The 15,097-nt window shown below is 42.5% G+C and overlaps 1 pseudogene; it reads left to right on the forward strand.

Moving 5' to 3' along the window:
- Positions 1 to 14,753: 14,753 nt before the first annotated feature.
- Positions 14,754 to 14,866, forward strand: LOC116980211 (annotated as a pseudogene).
- The last annotated feature ends 231 nt before the right edge of the window (positions 14,867 to 15,097 follow it).

The following is a 15,097-nucleotide window of genomic DNA, read 5'->3' on the forward strand; positions in this document are numbered from 1 at the left end:
ACAGGTATGTAGGTTAATTGGCTTGGTAAATGTAAAAATTGTCCCTAGTGTGTGTAAGATAGTATTTATATGTGGGGATTGCTGGTCGGCGCGGATCCAGTGGGCCAAAGGGCTTGTTTCAGCGCTATATCTCTGAACGAAACTAAACTAAAAGAGACTAGAGAGTGCTGAATCCCCCGTGCTCCATGTTTTCCCTTACCTCCATGCCAATCTTTTATGCAGCTGTGCAGTTGCTGCTATGGGTTGTGTTCTTTAAGTACCTATTCACTTCCCAGTGATCAACATGGCAGCCATGGTGCTCTACAATGTTATTCATTAAATACTTTTTGGGGTGATCTAAGAAAGCAATATTTGTAGCCACTGTAGAGAGGCAAAGAGTGGGAAGTCTAATTTCTCAGCAAATATATTGTATCCAGCCCCTGTCTTTCTGCTGCCGGATATAAAAGATCAATCAAAAAGAAAAGGCAACACTCTAAGCATCTCAACATTCCTCTTCAATGAATACAAGCAAAAACAGATGAGCTCGTCATTCATTTCTGACTATAAACTTCACTCTGTTCAGATTGCAGAATGGGTTACTCATATACGACAGTGACAACATTTGAAAAGTGATATTTGGTTGTAAAGTGGTTTAGGATATCCTGAGGGATGTGAAAGACATTATATGAATATAAGCTGATTCTTTCACAATTAGTTGCAGTGTGGCTCAGGAAAGGTGGGGAAAAACTCATGATCATTATTCACTGATCCTTGTTGAACTATGGATTTGTGTGAGACTAGGATCATTTTTCAGTTATGTTTTTCGCAGATAAAAATACTGCTGACATTCTGCATTTGTAATCAAAGACAAATCAGGAATTCTGTTGAGCCTTAGCAAACAAGATTAAAAGTTAGATATTATCTGACACAATGATTTAACTTATATTGCACATCAATTAAAAAAAGTTCAGATTTTATCAATTAACACCCATTATTTGGTTCTGGTTGCAAGCACTGCGCAAACACCTCATCAGTGGTTATCTCGCGCAGGTCGGAGTGAGTAGAGTAGTGATTAAATTTTGAAGTGGGCCTTTTTGACCAAGTTGAGGAGATCTAGTTGCTCAATCCCCTTTTTAAATGACAATATCGGGAGCAGCACGTGTGTTGGGTGATAACCCAGGCCCGTACGAAGCTTTTCAAAAAGGGGGGTGGCATGACAGGATTACAAAAAACGTAATGTGAAATAATGTGCGCGCTGCGCACATCACGAGCACGAAGTGTGAAGTCCCTCAAGCTCAGGGGTTTTAGATGCTCTCTGGTGCATTCTGAGCCTTATTTTGGAGCATTTTTGCACCAAATTTATGACCAATATTTCAGAAATTAACAGGAACCTGAGAGGTAGCTTTTTCACACAAAGGATGCTGGGTGTATGTAACGAGCTGCCAGAGAAGGTAGTTAAGGCTGGGACTATCCTAATGTTTAAGAGATATTTGGACACGTACATGGATAGGACAGATTTAGATCGATATGGGCCAAACACGTGTGAGTGGGACTAGTTTAGATGGGACATGTCGGTCGGTGTGGGCTAGTTGGGCTGAAGGGCCTGTTTCCACACTGCATCATTCTATGACTAAAAAGTGAAGAAGAAAAATGCATGTGGATAAGTAGAGCAGATTTGAAAGAGGAGTGAAATGTAAAGGCAGAGAGAGGTTTATGGGTGGAAAGGAACATATGAAAGGAGGGGGGAGAGTGGGCTTGGGCAGATGGGTGAAAGGAAAATAGTCACAAAGTGCTGGAGTAACTCAGTGGGTCAGGCAGCATCTGCGGAGAATATGAATAGGCGACGTTTCACAGAGTGCTGGAGTAACTCAGTGAGTCAGGCAACATCTCTGGAGAAAAGGTATAGATAATATTTCGGGTCAACACCGTTCTTCAGTAATATTCATGATGTGGCATGCATAGACATTCCTGAATGTTACTCAAACCATCGTGAGCTACTTTGTTACGGTGCTTGCCCTCTCCTATAACATCTCTGCTGCCTTGGGTGATGCAGGACAGGACACAAGCTTTGGGACACGGTGTGAAGCTGTTGCCATCTGTCCCAGCCTGGTAAAAACCTGGATGGAGTGGATTTGGAGAGGATGTTTCCACTAGTGGGAGAGTCTAGGACCAGTCGCCACAGCCTCAGAATTAAAAGACATTCCTTTAGGAAGGAGATGAGCAGGAATTTCTTAAGTCAGAGGGTAGTGAACTGTGGAATTCATTGTCACAGACAGCTGTGGAGGTCAATGTCAATGGACATTTTTCAGGAGATTGATAGATTCTTGATTGATACGGGTGTCAGAAGTAATGCGGAGAAGGCAGGAGAATGGGTTTGAGAGGGAAAGATAGTCATAGAGTGATACAGTGTGGAAACAGGCCCTTCGGCCCAGCATGTCCCATCTGCATGAGTCCCACCTGCCCACGTATGATCCATATCCCTCCGAACCTGTCCTATTCATGTAGCTGTCTAACTGTTTCTTAAATGTTGCGATAGTCCCTGCCTCAACTACCTCCTCTGGCAGCTTGTTCCATACACCTACCATCCTTTGTGTGAAAAACATACCCCACAGATTCCTATTAAATCTTTTGCCCTGCACCTTAAGCTTATGTCCTCTGCTCCTCGATTCACTTACTCTGGGCAAAGTACTCAACCATATCTATTCAAATCATGATTTTATACACCTCTATTAGATCATCCCTCATCCTCCTGTGCTTCATGAAATAGAGTCCCAGCCTACTCAACCTCTCCCTATAGCTCTGGCTCTCTAGTCCTGGCAACATCCTCATAAATCTTCACTGTACCCTTTCCAGTTTGATGACATATTTCCTATAACATGGTGCCCAGAACTGAATACAATACTCTGAATGCGGCCTCACCAACTTCTTATGCAACTGCAACATGACTTCACAACATCTATACTCAGCCTGGCCCGCTGAGTTACTCCAGCACTCTGTGAAATGTCACAGAACAGGGCAAGATTAGCAAGTTTGCTGATGATACAGAAGTGAGTGGTTTTGCAGATAGTGAAGATGGTTGTGAAAGATTGCAGCAGGATCTGGATCAATTAGCCAGGTGGGCAGAGGAATGGTTGATGGTTGCATGGTACCTTGAAGGTCATGTTGTAGGTATATCAGGTGGTCAAAAAGTATTTTGGCACTTTGGCCTTCATCAGTCAGAGTATTGAGTATAGAAGTTGGGAGGTCATGTTGCAGTTGTATAAGACTTTGGTGAGACCGCATTTAGAATATTGTGTTCAGTTCTGGGCACCATGTTATAGGAACGATGTCAAACTGAAAAGAGTACAGAGATCCCCATCCTGGATCTATCCAATCAGGGTTGTGTCATCCGCAAACTTGAGAAGCTTGACAGAGGTGTCTGTGGAGGTGCAGTCATTGGTGTGGCGAGAGTAGAGGAGAGGGGAGAGTACGCATCTTGCGGTGCTCCTATGCTGAGCGTTTGCGGGTCCGAGATATGCTTTCCCGCCTCACATGCTGCTTCCTGTCTGTCAGAAAGCTGGTGATCCACCGACAGAGAGGTTCAGGCACAGTCAACTCAGAAAGTTTGGAGTGTAGTCGCTCTGGCACAATGGTGTTGAATGCAGAACTAAAATCAATAAAACAAAATCCTCGCATAGGTTCCCTGGCAGTCTAGGTGCTGGAGGATGAAGTGCAGGCCCAGATTGACTGCGTCATCCACAGATCTATTGACCCAATATGCAAAATGCAGATGGTCCAGCAGAGGGATTGTGATATTTTTCAGCTTGGCCAGCACAAGCCTTTCAACGGTCTTCATGACTACAGAGGTCAGTGCGACAAGCCTGTAGTCATTAAGACAAGTAATCCTTGCCTTTTTGGGTACAGGGACAATAGTGGAGACTTTGAAGCAGGCAGGGACTGGTTAAAAATGAGTAATTGGGTGTAAAGTGGTGATTGGAGTGGGGTGGGTGTAGAAGGGCCCAGTCTTTGCAGACTGAGGTCAGGCTGTGAGTGGGTTTGAAGTGTTGGTTGGGGTGGGAAAGGGCCCACTCTTTTCATACTGGAGTCTTGCCTTAAGTAGGGGTGAAGTGGTGAATGGGAAGGAGAGGGTGCAGGGTCCATTCTTTGCAGACTGGGGTCTGGCTGTGTTTGTTGGGGAAGGGGTACCAGGGTTACATTTCTGATTTTCAAACCTGCAGTAAAACTCATTCAGGTCGTTCATCAGCTGACGATTGTCCAAAGAGCGGGGCCTTTCCTCTTAGAGCTGGTAATTTCTTGCATGTCCTTCCAAACTGAAGAAGAGTCATTAGCTGAGAACTTGCTCCTCAACTTCTCAGAGTACCTTTCCTTGGCAACTCTGATTCCTCCTCTCAGCTCTTTATCGATTAGGCTATCTATTAACTCTTTAACGATTAGGCTATTGGCTTGACGCATATTTGCCTCCAACCCCCCTCCCCGCCTCCCCCTGATCTCGAAATTGAAATGTTATTTCTGTATATAATGATCCCATTAAAATGTGTATTTATGTCACAAACTATGGAATTCATATTTTTCAGTATTGTTATCAAGGAAAAGAAAGCAGTTCCAATTGTTTGATATTATTTGATATTGTTTAATATTATTCATAAGGAGGAGAAAATATAATAGCTCTAAAACCTACCTTAATTTTGCAATCTCACTAAAGATAATCCCCCTCTCCCTCTCCCCTCCCCCATCTCTCTCTCCCCGCCCTTCCCTTCCTCTCTCTCTCTCTCCCCCTCCCCCCTTTCACATCCTCCCCTCTTTCTTGCGGGGGGGGGCGAAGATGAAGGTGGCGCAGGCCCAGCGGGGGTCAGTGGGGGTGGCGTGGGCCCAGCGGGGGTGGCGAGGGCCCAGCGGGGGTCAGTGGGGGTGGCGTGGGCCCAGCGGGGGTGGCGAGGGCCCAGCGGGGGTCAGCGAGGGTGGTGTGGACCCAGCGAGGGTCAGCGGGGGTGGCGTGGGCCCAGCAGGGGTGGCTTGGGCCCAGCGGGGGTGGCGTGGACCCAGCGGGGGTGGCGTGGGCCCAGCGCGGGTGGCATGAGCCCAGCGGGTGTGGCGTGGGCCCAGCGGGGGTCAGCGGGGGTGGTGTGGGGGGACGATGGCTTGGGCCCCGGCGGCGGGGGGAGGCGAGCGGGTCCCGCCGCAGCGCGTCTGGTGTTGGGGTTACAGCCATTGGATTCAGATTCAGCCACTCTTGCCTGGCGACGGGAGAACAGAGAACTGGTCATTTCCAAAGTGGAAAACCTTGATTTTTTTTTCCAATTTCTATTTTTGTTGTGATTTTTCTTTCTTTTTTTGTGTGATTTTTTTTCTTTGTGGGGAAAAAAGGGGGGCACGGTCGCACCCAATGCACCCCCCCCTTAGGACGGTCATGTAACCTATTCCATTCCCTTATCGTCCTTGGGTAAAGGGAATATTGGTAGCAAAGTTTATTGAAATTTAGCGAGTTATGATGTAGGGACTATTATTTTGTCTTGTTTCATGGCAATAGGTGCTCAGGGATGACGGGAGATTTGATGGCGTGATTTTGTGAATCTCCTTGTAAATTGCAATAAGTCCTAGCCTGATTCTGCGGAGCTCTAGGGTATCCCATCCGAGAGAAGTCAGCATATTATTCATGCTTGATTTGCTCTTGTAGCCATTACATACAAAGCTGGCTGCTCGGCGTTGTACTTCCTCCAGGGTGATCTTGTTGTTGTTGTTGAAAGGATCCAATACGGCTCCACAATACTCCAATTTGGGCCTGACCAAGGACTTGTAGGCATTCTCTTTGACGGATGTAATACATGCATGAAAATTTATTTTGAGTAGGCCGATAGTTCTCTTTGCTTTGTTGGATACTTGACTAATATGGGTCGCCCAATTTAAATCTTTGCTTAATTCGACTCCTAGATATGGGTGATGGTCGACAGCAAGCAATGTATGGCTATCCATGTTGTATTCCGATAAAAGTGGTTTAATCTTGTGTGAGACATGCATGGTATGACATTTGGTTGTATTGAATGACATCTTCCAGGTTTTTCCCCACTCACAGAAAGCATCCAGATCCTTCTGTAAGGACAAGCTGTCTTCTGGTGTTTTAATCTCTATAAATTATGGCATCATCTGCGAAGAGTCGAACTCTGGACGAAACTGCATTTGGAATGTCATTAATATACAATAGGAAGAGCAATGGACCTATGATAGGCCCCTGTGGTACACCTGATGTCACAGAAGTTTCAATAGACGTCTCTCCCTCCAAGAGAACTCGCTTGTGTCTCTTTGTCAAAAAGACCTCAATCCATTTTAAGAGGTTGCTGTCTATTCCTACATGGTTGAACATGTACAGGAGCCGCTTATGGGGAACCTTATCAAAAGCCTTACTGAAGTCTAATATAATCAGGTCAGTCTGACCCTTGTTATCGAATGACCTGTCTTGATCATCGATGAATCCCGCCAGTTGGGTTTCACATGATCGACCCTGTCTAAAGCCATGTTGGTGGTTTGTTAGGGCAGTCAATATGGTCCATAATATGTCGGTGGATTATATGTTCGAGAATCTTGCATGGTATGGAGGTCAGTGAAACTGGGCGATAATTTGCAGGATTTATCCTATCTCCTTTTTTATAGATGGGGACAATGTTAGCATTCAGCCAATCTTCTGAGAGTTCTCCACAAACCACAGACTTCTGAAAAATCTTTTGGAAGACTGAGCTAAGCTTGCTGAACAATTCTTTAAAACTCTGGCTGGTATCTGGTCTGGCCCTGACGCCTTCTTTGGTTTTTATTTCTTCCAATAATTTCTGTACCCCATTCGTTGTTATCTCAAGATCTGCAATGTTTGGAGTTTGTTGTGAGCTCAATGACGGGAATTCATCTAGGTTTTCTTCATTAAAAACCGAACAAAACTGCTGGTTTAACACTTCGGCCTTGTCTGCTGACAAAGATACTGTCCGAATACTATCTGGCTCATTTTCTTGATGTAATTCCAGAGAGGCTTTGTGTCTTCTGATTTTAAACTTTCCCTTATCACATCATGGATGTATTCTTGATGTGCTTTCCTGATTTGACTGTCAATTGAACGCCGAAATGTCTTAAAATCTGTCCATGCGGAAGTTGACCCAGATTTTCATGCTCTGTTATAAAGCCTTTGTTTTTTTCTAATTGCATGCCCAATTGATGAATTTACCCATGGTAAATTATATCTGGTGGAACACATTTTTGACTGAATAAAACGGTCCATGGCTCCGACAAGAACTTGTTTAAAATCTAACCACAGCGTGTTTGTGTCTGTTGGTGCCACATAATCTCCTGTTAATTTCTCATTAAAATCTGATATGAGTTCATCTATGGAAGAGAAATCTGCCTTTTTGTAGAGGAAAATCTTTCTTCTCGGTGGTCTAACTGCTTTGGCTGTCAACTTGGCTTGGACAACAACAGCATCATGGTCGCTGATGCCTGATGTCACATCACAACTTTCTACAATGGAGGGAAGGCTGACAAAATACAAGTCAAGTATATTTCTGTCTCTAGTGGGCTTATCAACCATTTGAGTGAGGTTAAAATCATTGGCCAAATCCAACATAATCTTGCTACATGCGGTATTTCTTTCCCCAGTACGAAGAGAATTGCTGGACCAGTTTATATCAGGGAGATTAAAATCACCCAGTAGCCATACAGAAGCAGACTCCGGAATCTTGGATAAAGAAGCTTCAAGTTCTCTTAAATGTTCCTGTCCTGACGATGGAGGGCGGTAAAATGTCCTGATGTATGTAGGCTTTAGCCCCTTTATGTGAATGCTAACCCACAGCACCTTGCAGTTTGCATCACAATCTTTCTCTTCAGTAGAAATATACAAGTTCCTAACAGCGATGAATACACCCCCATGAGAGTCCCCTTCCCTGTCTTTTTTAAACACCTGGTTTAATGTTGGAAATTTTTCACCGGCGGCAATGTCTTTGTTCAACCAAGATTCTGTACCGATTATTATGTCTGGTTTTTCCTGGTCTATAAGAGCCTGGAATTATGCTTTCTTTGCTCTAATGCTCTGACAATTGAGATTAAGAATTTTTTAAGTTTCTTGTTTATTATGATCAAACTTCATGCTCTTAGGCTTTGACTTGGCCCCAGAGGTTTTATTACCACCATTTTTGCTTTTTTCAGACTTGTGCTGATGACGGTCTACTATCGGACTGGATGTCCAAGGGATAGGTGAAGCTGAGTCAAGACTAGGTACGACGTCAGAGTCTGCAGATATGTTGAGATATTCTAAGCTGTTTGCCAAATTAATGCTTGCATGGCTAAAAATTAAAGAGTCAAAATTGGAGAGTCCACAGTTGCAGCACACCCATGAGTAGGACGGATGCTCAACAAGTACGTTATAAATGTGTTCATTCATGCCAATACAGTTTCTGTGAAACCAAGTCACATCCCTCACATTCTATTGCCTGTTGACCACACTTTGCTGCCTTGTTGCACACCATGTACAGGTATTTGGGTTGGTAAGGGCCAGGATTTAATGCTACATTTCCAACAAGCATGATAATTAAGAAAGTATGTAATTGGTCTTAAATTAATTTTAGTCAGGATTCTCCCTTCCATTGCTGTAGACCAACAAGATGACTGAATAACAAATTGGAACAAACTCACCCGGTCTTCGAAGGTATTTTCTAGAGGTAAAGGTGTAGTCCAGTGCTCAGGAAAAGTGTGGTCCGATATTTCCAATAGTGGGTTGTTAGAGATTCTATTCAGTATCAGTAATGTGATTGCAATCCATGATGTTTTACGTAGCGCAAACTGTGCATGTGCCATGTTGCCATTTGTTGGGTTTCAGTGATTGGATATCCAAGTGATGTTTAGTGATTGAATATCCAAGTCCCAATGTAGCGTTAAAAATACATACAACAATGAAAATTTACAAAATAGTAATACCTAACAGTCCACAATAAAATGCTAATGTAATTGTACTATTTTCACGAAATACTGTAAAATTCTATTGCACTACACAAAGTTTTTAAAATGGCCGCTGGCATTAAATTAAAGATAGCCACCAACAAATCTCAGTCAGTAATATATGCAATATGCATTCTTCTGCTACTGCCATATAGGTTTAAAAATATCCAAACTGTCAAATAATATAAAGATAATATCAAAATCTACATTAAAAAGGTTAAAAAGGATAAAAACAGGAAATATCCTGCGAGATTTGCAGAGCTCAAAATCACTACGTCCATTCATTGGCTTGCTTTTTGAGAACAGGCAAATGCAGGCAATCCTTGCCATAATTTATATGATAGGGCAAATTTTGCAATATCCATAACTTTTAAAACTTATTGAACTTGTCAAATTATTTTCATAGTAATATAATATTTCAGTTACTGTTTCATTTTTTAAGATTGTTAAATCACTTTAATAAAATAATGCTTTGTAAAACACTTCATAAATTTCAAGCATGTTCATGTTTTTATTATGATTTATTATTTAACTTTCATTTTGAGGCCTTCACATCCTTCCAGTAATGGGGCCTCCAGAACTGCCCACGATATTCCAAATGCAGCCTAACCAGAATTCTATAAAACTGCAACAAGACATGACTCTTATACAACATTTCTCTGCTGATGAAGGCAAGCATACCATACACATTCTTTATCACTCTATCTACTTGTATTGCCACTTTTAAGGAGTTTTGGATCTGGACTCCAAGATTCTACTGCACTAGAATGCTGTGAAGGGACATGCAACTAACTGTTTTTTTACACTTATGTTCAAACTCCCAAATTGCAACACAACACTTTCTTCGATTAAAATCTACCTTTTAAATCTCCACCCATTTCTATGCCTGATATATAGCTCGTTGTATACTTTGACAGCCTTCCTCACTGTCCACTAATTTTGCCGTTGTCTGCAAACTTACTAATCAACCCATTTACATTTATTCACCCGCTGAGTTTCTCCAGCATTTTTGTCTACCTTTGATTTTCCAGCATCTGCATTTCCTTCTTAAACTCCATCTACATTTATGTCCAATTTGTTGATATACATCACAAACGACGGAGGTTCTAGCAGAAATCCATGCAAAACTCCAATCGCCCTTCTACCACAACCCTCTGTCATCTGTGAGTAAGCCAGTTATAAATCCAAATGACAAAGTCACATGGATCCCATGCATCTTAATCTTCTGGTCAGCCTACTGTGAAGGACTTTATTAAATACTTTTCTAAAATCAATGTAGGCAATATCCATTGCCCTACCCTCATTGATCACCTTCATTATCTTTCAAAAAAGTTTGTAAGGCATGACCTGCCATGAAAAAAACGACGTTCCTAATTAGCCCCTTCTCTTCCAAATGTGAGAAAACTCTATCCTGAAGAATCCTCCAGTATACAATTGTTCCTGGGTTATGGTCATCAACCAACAAACGACATAAGGAAGCTTCTAGTACAATGTGTCTATGTTAACTTTTATGTAGTTGTCTTATTGCTTTTTTTCCGTATGGCTGTATGGTAATTTGCATATCACTGTACCTTAACTGTTACAATAAAATATCTTTGAACCATTTGAAACTTTTGAATATCAAAAAGACAACCGTGATGCAAATTTTGGAAAGCTTGCTTCAGAAAGGAAGCATTCCCAAAGGAAGGGAAAGAAAATTGGAGATTCCACTTTACCTTTCATTCTTTTTTTTAGATGCTATACATGAAATGAGTTTAGTATATGACCATCAACAAAGATATATGCTAGGACATCATGATAACAAATATAGAGAGAAAAAAGTAAAATAAAAAGCAAAAAGATCTAAGCATAACAAATCTATTGTTCAACAATTCCCCACACTAAAGGGAAACATCTGCTAAAGCAATTCTAGGTAGTGCCTCCAGAAATAAGCATATCTGTTCGTATTCAGCAGCTCACTTCATGTACAAACAATCACAGCAACATCTAAATGTCACACGATTGCAATACCCGACAGTTAACCACAGTTAACTTCATCATTGTATTTAGTGTATGTTTAGTGATGCTCCAAAGTTGTCCAGAGGAATGGTACAACAAACAGTAATAAAACAATCCTGCAATGAAATTGGTTTGAAAGTAATTTTCAGCCATGCCAAGTTCTTCAGGATGTCTCAATTGCTTCAGTGTTGTTTACTTGTTACCAAATGTCAGCTTGGATGACAATTCATGATTACCGGTTATTTAATAAGTTATAGCAAAGGTAGCACGACCAAGGTATTTAAAATATATATTCATTAAACTGAATGCGTATACTCCTGAATTAGCATAGAGTCATAAACTCTTATGAAGTTAAATATCTGCATGCTGACACTATTATTTAATGTGATTATCTTTTGTTCATACTAGAAATGAACAGTAGCCCTGGGCATGAATTTTTTTGGGGGGCTTCTCCTGCTCTGCTGTTGTAACTTTGCCAAAAGCACTAACTACTTGTGTTTCCGCTGTTACAGCTGAGTGAGAGCCAAGTTATGGAAGCCAAATAAATTTCTCCACTATAGTAGATATTTTGTTAATCGCCTCTTTAGTAATGTTATACGAGATATGACAATAGCCTCTTTGGTAATGTAATATATTATTTTTCTAATAATGCCATTTAACACACACTTGCGTTGAAATATCACTTTAATACAATAAACATTGTAAGGTACTTCTAAATGCCGAAATTTAAAGTAAGAACAATAAAGCAATGTGAAGACAAATTATATAAAGCTTGATCAGAGATGTAGGGTTCTGGGAACATGTTAACAATGGAAGTAGATGTAAAAACAAGTTTCAGAGGCGATTACAGAGTTTGGGCCTTAACAGCTGAATCTGCATCTGGAGTAATGGAAATGACACCAGCACAAAACATCTCTCTTATATCTATTCTGACGCAATCACCTTTGAAAAATAACTCTTTCTCTCCCACTAAATAAAATATATACCAATAAGGTAATGAATTTTCTTGGCTTCCATACATCCCAGTGATGCCTCTTGACCTTCAGAATGTTTCTTGCATTTACTGTTTTGAAAGTCCTTCCATTCCATTGTTTCTGCAATATCTTCCCTTTCCCTTCACCAGATTTCTCTCTCTTAATACTTGGCATAGCTCTCAATCCATCAATCAATCAAAGACTTTATTGTCATTCAAAAATACACCAACAAATTCATCTGTTCTATTTCACACATTTATCCAATCGTTCTCTCTCTTCATAACTAGAACAGGGAGATTATTTTCTTGACGTATCTTCCACCCCACTGGTCAATAGATCATTTTCATAAGTTCATAAGTTTTAGGAGCAGAATTAGACCATTCGGCCCATCAAGTCAATTCTGCCATTCAATCATGGCTGATCTATCTTTCTCTCAACCCCATTCTTCTGTCTTCTCCCCATAACCCCTGATACCCATATTAATCAAGAATCTGTCAATCTCTGCCTTAAAAATATCCATTGACTTGGTAAGTATCCAAGTATGAAGTCACCTCAAGATAAATCTTTCTCTCCTTTCCTCTTCCAGTATTCCAAAGGGATCATTCCCTCCAGAATGCTTTGGTTCAAGAGTCAAGAGACAAGAGTGCTTAGAGCAGCTTTTTATTTATTGTAGCTTTATAGGCAGATTTTACTTCGGAGTCACGTGAGTGACTACATGAAGAACCCGCCACCTCGCACGTGCGCCATTATCGCTACACGCATTGTGAACAAGTCATTACGAGGGGAGGACGTTCCTCCCAAACGGCAGGGTTGAACCTGCAACAAGTAAGGTAGGAGAACTTAGTTTCTTGACTTACCTTTTTTACAGGCAGGCTGATGAAAACTGGCTGGGGAGAGTCTGCAGAACTGCAGGCAGCCAGCAACGGCCGGGGGCACCACTATCTCCCTTAAACGGGAGCCGGAGCCGACCTCAGCTCCAGCAGGACGCCGACAGCGGTGGAGCATTCTGGATCCGTCATTCCGACGGCTCGGACAACAGCCCCACGGACCTATACTACATGGGTCCGAGGGGCTGGAAGGTGCTGGGTTTTTTCCACAGCACTAAAAATAGCGGCAAGCGGTCAGTGCCCGAGAGCACTGAGTACGCGTTGGAGCCGCTGGGCTTGGGTCGCGAGCGGCCAGTTCCCCGAGAGGACTGGACCGCATTGGAGCACCCCAGGCCCAAGTGGAGAAGGAGCGGCACAGTGCGGGAAGCACTGCACCGCGTTTTTTAAAACTGCCAGACCTGCGGCTGCGAGCGGCCAGCTCCCCGAGAGGACTGCACCGCGTTGGAGCACCGCAGGCACAAGGAGAAGGAGCGGCACAGTGCGGGAAGCACTGCACCGCATTAAAACTGCCATACCTGCGGTTTGCGAGCGGCCAGCTCCCCGAGGGACTGAACCGCATTGGAGCACCGCAGGCTAACGGCAGTACGGGCGGCTCAGTGCTGTGAGCACTGCACCGCGCTTTGGAGCACCGCAGGCCAACGGGGATACAGGCGGCACAGTGGCCGTGTACACTGCACCGCATTGGCACTGCGGGGCCTGCACCTGCGAGAACATACCGTTTTGCAGCGATGCAGGTCCAAGAAGAAATCCTCCAGTGGGTAAGTCCCATAGCAGCACCTTATACAGGGCTGTATTTCACTTCTACTATTACAGGGAAGTGGTTGAGGAAAAGACAGACTCAGGGAGAAGGAAGCAGCACCTTTTCTATAGGGCTATAATCATGCTTCTCTCTCCCCAGTAGACTCTTCTGTCAGAAGAGTGCTGGGGTCAAGCCTAGGGCAAACCCTGGACAGGTAAACAGATGTAAGAGCTGTAACAATGAGGTGATGCCTTTTCTAAGTCACAAAGTACATAGAGTGCATTATTGGTCCTTTCCTGATAGAAATACAGGAATACTTATGTTGTGACTGAAGGATTTAGCAGTCCAAAAATTTACTGACAAATTCCTTTCCCATCTGGGAAGTCACACGGGAATGTCTGTCTATGTTTCAGGGGGAACAACAGTACAGCTGTGAGTAAAGCTAACTGGGAAAGATCTACAAACCAGGTTAGAAGCCAGCATAGACCATATGTTTTCTATCTACTGCAGGGGCAAACATTAGCTGACACCATAGCTGTCACTTGCCACCAGGGATTGTAAATCCCTGAATGTACTAAACTAATCAATTTATGCATCTGGTTACATCCAACCGGGATTGACGCGGGCCTGTGTAAACCCGAAACCTCCTAGCAAAATCTTTTTATTTGGGGGTGACCTATCTAGAAAGTCAAGGAGTTGGACAATGAAGCCAAACTGGAGCTCATCTAAACGTCCAAACATCATCCTCAAAGGTATCGCCCCTATGCTGGAAGATGTGTACACCCACAACACACGACCTCGGGGATCCAGAAGAAAACAGTAAAACCAGAAGGAAGCAAGGAGGTTGGTGCGAGAAGACATCGAATAAATAACTTTTTGACACTCATATCTTAAACAGTATCCGGGGATACACAATAGAATTTTACAACACATAATCTTCTAGTCCAGCTGATATATCGAGAGAGGAATTTGGAGGAGAACACCAAGTTGGGCTATAGTATTTGCTGATGTTTCTACACGATATGGAACACCAGATGCCGATCTACTCGTATCCAGACATAATCACCAATTACCAAATATGTCATAAGGGATACAGACACTGGACATCAGCAACAGATGGGGTTTTAGCTGCATTGCAAGGGAAGAATTATTATCTACGCATTCCCTTCCTAACAAAATAGGATATGGCGCTTGACGCATCAATTATAGATCAGGTCTCGGCTTTTTGGCTAAGATCAAGTATAATATCTGTTCTTATCAGTTTAAATGTCTGATATGTCCCTTATCTAGGGACCATATATCATAAAATTAATTAAATAAATAAATAGATGGAAAAGTGAAAAATAAATAAAACGATATATTCGTTTTAAGAACAGAAACCTTTTCTATTGATAAGTATATTCGTTTTAAGAACGAAAATGGCAAGCATTGATTCAAAGGATGCTTACAATTTCAGTACCCATAACAGGTGACCACGGACGTTATTTTTATCTAATTGGATGGCTCAGCTCTAGCAGTATAGAGCACTACCTAATGTGTTTACATTAGCACCT

Source organism: Amblyraja radiata, chromosome 13 (assembly GCF_010909765.2).
Source record: "Amblyraja radiata isolate CabotCenter1 chromosome 13, sAmbRad1.1.pri, whole genome shotgun sequence".
Lineage (NCBI taxonomy): Eukaryota > Metazoa > Chordata > Chondrichthyes > Rajiformes > Rajidae > Amblyraja > Amblyraja radiata.